This window comes from Phyllostomus hastatus, unplaced genomic scaffold, assembly GCF_019186645.2.
Source record: "Phyllostomus hastatus isolate PE091 unplaced genomic scaffold, TTU_PhHast_1.1 phas_contig_159, whole genome shotgun sequence".
Lineage (NCBI taxonomy): Eukaryota > Metazoa > Chordata > Mammalia > Chiroptera > Phyllostomidae > Phyllostomus > Phyllostomus hastatus.
In genome coordinates, this window is record NW_025333640.1 from 22110813 (window position 1) to 22117792 (window position 6980).

General features: G+C 50.1%; 1 pseudogene; it reads right to left on the bottom strand.

Moving 5' to 3' along the window:
• Positions 1-6565: 6565 nt before the first annotated feature.
• Positions 6566-6694, bottom strand: LOC123814249 (annotated as a pseudogene).
• Between the last annotated feature and the right edge of the window lie 286 nt (positions 6695-6980).

Sequence of the window (6980 nt, forward strand, 5' to 3'; positions counted from 1 at the left end):
GAATCTGTCAGCAAGATGCAGAGTAGAGATGCAACGGACTGGGAAAGATGAACCATGCTTGATGTGGGGCGGCTCAGCTCTCGGTGAGCAGCCTGGATGCACAGGCAACTGCAGGTTAAGCCATCCCCACAAACCCCAGACTACAGGGGAGCGAGAGCAAACCACCCACAGCCTCAGGCCTGCACAGCGGCTGGTCGTGTCTGTGCAGAAGAGGCACGGGGCGCGTTTGACACATGGGTGAACAGCAGAATCCCAGGTCCCCACGAGGTGCTCCCTGGAAAGCACACAGGAACGGTGCGAGAAGAGCCGCCAAAACTGGGAGGGGTCTGTCCAGTCTGGGAGTGGGCAGATATGCAAGGGGTCCAGGGGAGCTCAGTTTCACTCCCTTGAACTCCCCAAGCGGCCCAGCCAAGGCCTCCTTCCCGCACACAGCTCCACACCAAGGGGGAACCCTGCCTGTCGGATGGAGCAGGGCGCGCACGAAGAAGACCCGGAAAGAGGAGGTCCGGATGGGAGCGGTGGAGGGGAAGAGAGGGGGGACATCTCAGAAAGCAAGTCTCGCGGGCGCGCACACACTCACACAACCCCAAAACAAGAGGGAGTCATGGGGAGATGGAAACACTACCTGCTAAAAGTTAAGGAAAACTAACTTTCTTAAAAATGAGCAAGAGAAGAAGAAAGTTAAATTCTATAGAAAGTTCTAAAGAAAGAAAAGGAGGGGAAATTTCAGAAAAACATTACTACAGACATCATAAGCACTCTAGGGGAAAAAAACCTCCACAGAAAAAAAAAGTTACAACTATAACTTTTCTCTTTCAAAATGATCTTAAAGTCCCAGCTATCTTTACTGAAAACAAATGTCCTACATGCCCTTGCTATTCATCCTGTTTCTACTCTTTTTCTTAAAAAAGGAGTTTTAAATGGTATATTTTGAAATAATTTGAAGAGAAAGTAAATAAGTCATTAGATTAAAAAAATAAAATTTTGGCTATAAAGTAAGGCCATATTTCTTTAAGAAACACTATGAAAATAATAGATTCCCCTTGTCTCTTCAAATCACTCTGAAAATTCCGAAGCAAGCTGTTTTATCTTCAAAGATAAAAGTAGGCCTTTAATGCATGGAACATAGTATAATTTATTTTGTGTTTTCTACCAAGAAAATTCAATGACCGGGCCTGCTTGGTAACCAGACCAAAGGTTTCTGAATTTGCAATTAGCAGATTGTCCAGAAGAGGGCACTGGTTCTCCAGACTACTCAAGGGAGCGGCCTGACAACGTGGAAGGTTAGCAGCGAAGAGGCACATTCCACCCAGAGAACTGAGAACAAAACGGTACAATTTTAAAAAGCAAGAGAAACTCAACAATTAATGCTGCCTCCCATAATCTCCACAAACAGCTTCTAACTCAGCCACGACTTGTCACAGACAGGTTGAATACTGCATTATATTACTGAATACTGCATTATATATATATATATATAGTGCAGGAAAGCACCGTTTTTTTTTAAAGCACATTGTTTGCTTACGGTAGTACTTCCATCGTAGTGATACTTATTTATTCAACAGCCAATTCTGCCCGACTTACATTTTCCCAGGATGACATGCTCGCAGGCATTGCTGAACCTCAAACCAACACATTTTAACATGAATCTTGTATTTGGTGGGACAAAGGGGTAACATAGGTCCCCAAATCACACCCTAGGTTCTTATCCCTCACTGTTTATTCTAGTTTATGACTGAAAACATATCTCCTCCATAGGAATAGCTTTACTCAAATAATTACGCTTTTAAAAACTTAGAGCCACTTTCATGGTCTGTTTTGCAGAAAACAGCAAATATTCCTCAGCAAACACAGAGACAGGAATAGCCTCGGAGCAAGCAACTCCGAGCAAACACACGGTGGAAACCCAGCCCCCTTGTGTACTCACAGGTCCTTAAGCTCCTAATATTGACACTTGTTTCTTAGCTCTCCAGGGCATTTTCTTTTCTATAGCAAACAACAGCACTTTAATCTATAAAGAGGCAGGTTTGGCTGCTCCAGAAAGATGGGTTCATTGTCCCTCCCAGGAGAGCACAGGGCCGAAGAAGAGCCGGTGGGCTGTGTGTGGGGGAGCAACAGGCAAGAAGTCTTGGTTGACAAAACAAGCTTCTTTGCATAAGTTATGGCAATGCCTTGCAGAATCCAGGAGAAAGGACCGGAATAAGAGACAACAGAAACATTGCAGTTCTTGAGAAGGATTCGGCTACAGCTTGAAAGTATGACACTGAACTTCAGCACGCCTTTCCGGAAAGTATTTTTAGAAGCAATTATGCTAAAAGCATGAGCTTCTTGGAGTTTTATCTATATGGGTATCTCTTGGCCTAAGGGACCTTAAGGTATTGAGTTAAGTGAGTCTCCTGTTAAAAAGCAACAGCTTCGCTGTGTAAAGACAGTGGCCACACTCGTAGTGCACAAGCTGGGGCGCGTCTGGAAAAGGCCAGGTGTGTCGGGTGGGGGCACAGCTGAGGGGGTGACAGTTGCTGCTTCCAGCAATCTCTCCGATGGGCTAGGCTGGCCAGGGCGGGGGCCCGTGATGGCCTGAAAAGGGCACTGCCCCCAGGAGGGTCCCCAGGAGTAGGACTGGGTGGCAGGCGCCCAGGAGAGGCCCCGCTGCACTTCCCATCCAGCCCCTCTGAATTTCCTGTCTTGAGGCACCAGGAAACTAGGGTGAGGCCCCTGCTACCTGCACCCTGAGAACCAAGCTCACCTTTCCCCGCCCCATGACATCCTTGATCAGAGCCATTTTCGACTCGGTCACTTCCTGCTCATTGCCTGGTTAGTGCGGGCGATTTCATGCTGGGACCTTACAGGTGGACAGCTTTCGGGTCTGGAACACCTGAAGTCAGGTGTCAGCTCTGAGCTTATAAAAATCTCCCTTTTTTCCCCCCTGAGCGGATGAGCCTTAGCTTTCCTGGGATTCCCAGAGGACTTTCCGGCTCCCAGAGGGCATGTAAACCACCCCAGAGGGACAGTGAGTGAACTGAAGCCAGAGAAGCGCTATCAAGACTTGGTTGGCAGAAGACCCAGAAAGAGCTGTCAGAGCCTCGCACAGCATGCAGACCCCACGGCGACCTTAGAGGCCGTCTGGTCCAATGCCTTTATTCTGCAAATAAGGAAACCCAGTCTCCAACCCGCAAGCACCGCGTCAGGCTAGCACCTAGGTCTCCTCACTCTCAGCGCAGAGCTCTTTCCATAATACCGGCCAGGACGGCCATGCTCTTCTAGTTCTGATCCTAGAAATGGTGTGCAGATGTGGCCACAGAGAGATGACCCCTAACATCATCCCAGTCCTTCTGGGCTTTACAGGGTTTATGTAAGCAGCACACTGGCAGAGTGCGGCCCCCAGAACACGAGTTTGAATCTTGATTTAGCCTTTTCTATTGCATCTAAGAAAATGATCTCACTCTATGTGCCTTGGTTCTCTCATCTGGAAAGTAGGGATAATAGCAGTACACATGCCATTTAGGATTTTGCTGTGAGAATTACACGATAGATGCGTTTATGCACATATTATATATAATGCTAGAATGGGGACTGACATGTGTTGAGTGCTTATCCCTATCCATTATTGATACTGTAACAAGCATTTGTTAAGCACCTATTCTATTAAAAGCTTTGTACCAAACACCAAAGATACAAAGACAAGAGACCCAACTTACTTCTTTCAGTCAGGGGTGACGTGTGGTTCCAGGGGAAACCACAGCTAATCAAAATGTATTTCAACGAGAGTCTCAATTGTGGTTGGCTCAACGTCATTGGTAACTGGGAGGGGTACTAACACACACCTCGTGTCTTGAGTTTTCCCTGAGACTCAAAATGCAAACCTGCACAGGTAAAGCCACGGTATGCCCTCCGGGTCTACCTGCCACGGGTCCCTGGAGGGACCGAGGGTCAGCAATGTGCCAGTGCAAGCCTTGGTTGCTCTGGCTGCCCTGGGGGAGGGGCTGGCGGCAGCTGCCGAGTGCAGATGGCGGCTGAAGTTGCGATGAGGACAGTGGGCGGGGAAAGGGCGGCCAGGATGTCCTGGGATCTGCTTCTGCCGCAGAGTTCATGGGCCAACAAGAGCCAAGACACAGAGCAGCAGCGCTGGGAGCAAGACGGGCAGAGTCCGGGTGTATTTCCCCAGGGAGGCTGTGTGTTCTATGGCCCCTGCATGAAGGCAAACAGCCAGGGCCCCAAACCTACCAACGCAGTGGGTTAAACACAAAGCCCTCTGTACTAGGGTTATACAGGGTATATTATAGGGGGTATACATATATAAAGCGAGAGTTATTTAAGGAAATCGGCTCATGCTACTGTGGGAGCTAGCTGAAGTTTGCAAGGCAGGCGGGCAGGCCGGAAGCTCGGATGGAAGTTGACTTTGCAGTTTGGAGTCTGAGGGCTGGAAACACAAGCGGATTTCTCTCTGCTGCCACCTGGAGGCAGAATTCCGTCCTCGTCGGAGGGCTCTTCCCCAGGCCTTCAACTGATCAGACGAGGCCCACCCACACTGAGGAAGAGAGTCTGCTTTCCTCATAGTCTCCTGATTTAAATGTTGATCCCATCTGGGGAAAAAAAAAATACCATCACAGCAACACCTGGACTGGAGTTTGACCAGACAGCTGGGCAGGGCCGGTGCCACGGCCTAGCCAAGTGAACCATCACACGCTGGCTCGAACACTCGCCGAAAACTTTAAGGCCACGTGAAGTCGGGAGGGAAGGGGGAGGATTTAAGTCTGAAGCCCTAGCAAATCCAAACCTTCTCTTGCGACTCTCAGTTCACGTGTCACCTTCTCTGGAAAGGCGCTTGCCGACCCCATGCCATGAGTTCCGTGCCCTCCTCGGGGAACCAGTGCCCACTGCCTGCCCTGCGCGGCAGTCCGCCTCGCACTGTGACCCCGAGTTTATTCTTTCCAGCGAGGCTCTCATCCTCCTACCCCTGGGGCCTCGCTCTCATCGCGCCTCCCGGGTAGGCACTCAGCAATGTTTGTGCAGGGATGAAGTTGCTGCCTTTGGAATTCCACTGGAGCCTCCGCCCCTGTGAAGAGAGGCATTCAAGCTCCCTGACAGAGCGGGACGCCAGGCGAGCCCGGCACCCGACACGCCCGACGGCTGCGTGTTTGTGCTGAACGCTGTACTTACAAAAACACGCACCGTGCCCCCGTGATGAGCGGCTCCTCTTCACGTGGTGTGCTGAGAGCAACGCGTGTTTTTCTCGCTCACCGTCAGAGAGCACCTGTGAGTCAGGTCCTCAGGGGTGGGGGTTCAAACTGAGGATCTGGGTGGGGAAGATTCCGGACTCCGACCTCGGGGCTTGTCGGTTGCTCCTTCCTTCCCTCTGAGAGCATTTTTCACAGTGCTGACAAGGTGCTGGGAGCCTGGCCCCAGCCCTCAAAAAAAAATTTGTGGCCTAGGGCTCACGATTGCTCATACAGCTTCATAAAGAAATGCCACGTGGACTTGACAGTTTGCCATGGGGAAATATAGTACCTTTCAGGTCGGAACGGCATGCTTTGTCGTGACCTCGTCTTTAAATCTGACACAGTCCGAGCTCCGGGCTCCGTGAGGCGCTGGGCCGCTTTGGAGGGAAGCCCCGGCTCCTCTACAGCGTGGGCCGTGGCGGCGAGCCCCCGCTGGGCTGCGAACTCTGACCCTTAGAGCACTTAGAAAACCCAAAGGCGGTGAGGAACTCCCCTTCCCCCCTTTTCTGGCCAACACTTCAAAATTGAACTTGGAACACCAGAGGGAAATAGAGAAAGACCTTTCTAATTATCATAAAATTAGCACATGGTGGAATTTCGGATTACAAAATAGGAAAGGAGTTCAGTGGGAGTGTAAGTGGCACTGGAACACGGTAGGGGTGGCACTTTGTTATCGTCTGCATAGCAGGAATGGCGGTGGGAAGTGTCGACCCCCACGGGACCTGGGCTAAAGCAACTGGGGCGACACTCCTCCATTGGGGTACCACGCACCAGACAAAAGGAACAAGACAGTGTGCCTGCATTAACACAGATGCATTTGGTGAGGCAAAAAACATGCCACAGGTTTTTTGTCCCTACAAAGGAACAGAAACGCCACATAGTACGGCACATAAATATATGCACTAAACAACAGTATATTTTTTGAAATTACAAAAACTGCAGTGAAGGACACATCCCAGCCTCACCTGCATTACTTTGGGGAGGAAGGAAGGGGAGGAGGGAACAGGATGGTGGTGGGGAGACTCCAGGGCTGTTTGTAAAGATTTCTTGTTTTAAAAACGATGCAGGGGAACTATTGCAACACGTGGAAGTGTGTTTGTTCAATATCGGTGTTGGCACATGGTTATCTGTTAAATTATTCTTTGTGCTTTTGTGTGTGTGTTTGAACATTTTTCTTTTTCTCTTAAAGAGCGTCTAGGAAGCAGTCATGGCTAAATCCACCCACTTCACAAATTACAGGAATGGGAACTAGAAGACCTTCCAACTCCATTCATTCGGCTCCCTTATTTTACATGACAAAAAAAAGAAGTAGTAGGCCTAATGCAATTTTTATTTATTTGTTTTTCCACTGTGTAACCTGCTTCAGTGTCTGTGGCCTATGGATGGAGGCCAGATGAGAGTTCAAGGTCACGGTTTGCCCTGATGGGGGTACTATGAGAGACCCAGGGGGAGGGGCCTGCCATAAATCCAAACCCTTGTGTCCTGACGCAATTTTGAGATTGAGGAGGCCCTGAATCCTTCCTGGCATGGGTTTCGCACGTAGCAGATGACCGATCACCAAATGCTTGTGGAGCAGACGGGGGACGCTGTCGGACAGCGCTTGCCCTCTGCCCTCTGCCCTCTGCCCACACTGACCCTCACGTGCTGGGAGGGGCAGAGGACCCAGGACCAAGACTTCAGACCCCATCACTGTCCTGACTCCCCCAGCCCGTCTGGGCCCATGGTTTTCAAAGGACAGAGCACACCTGTCACCTGGGAATG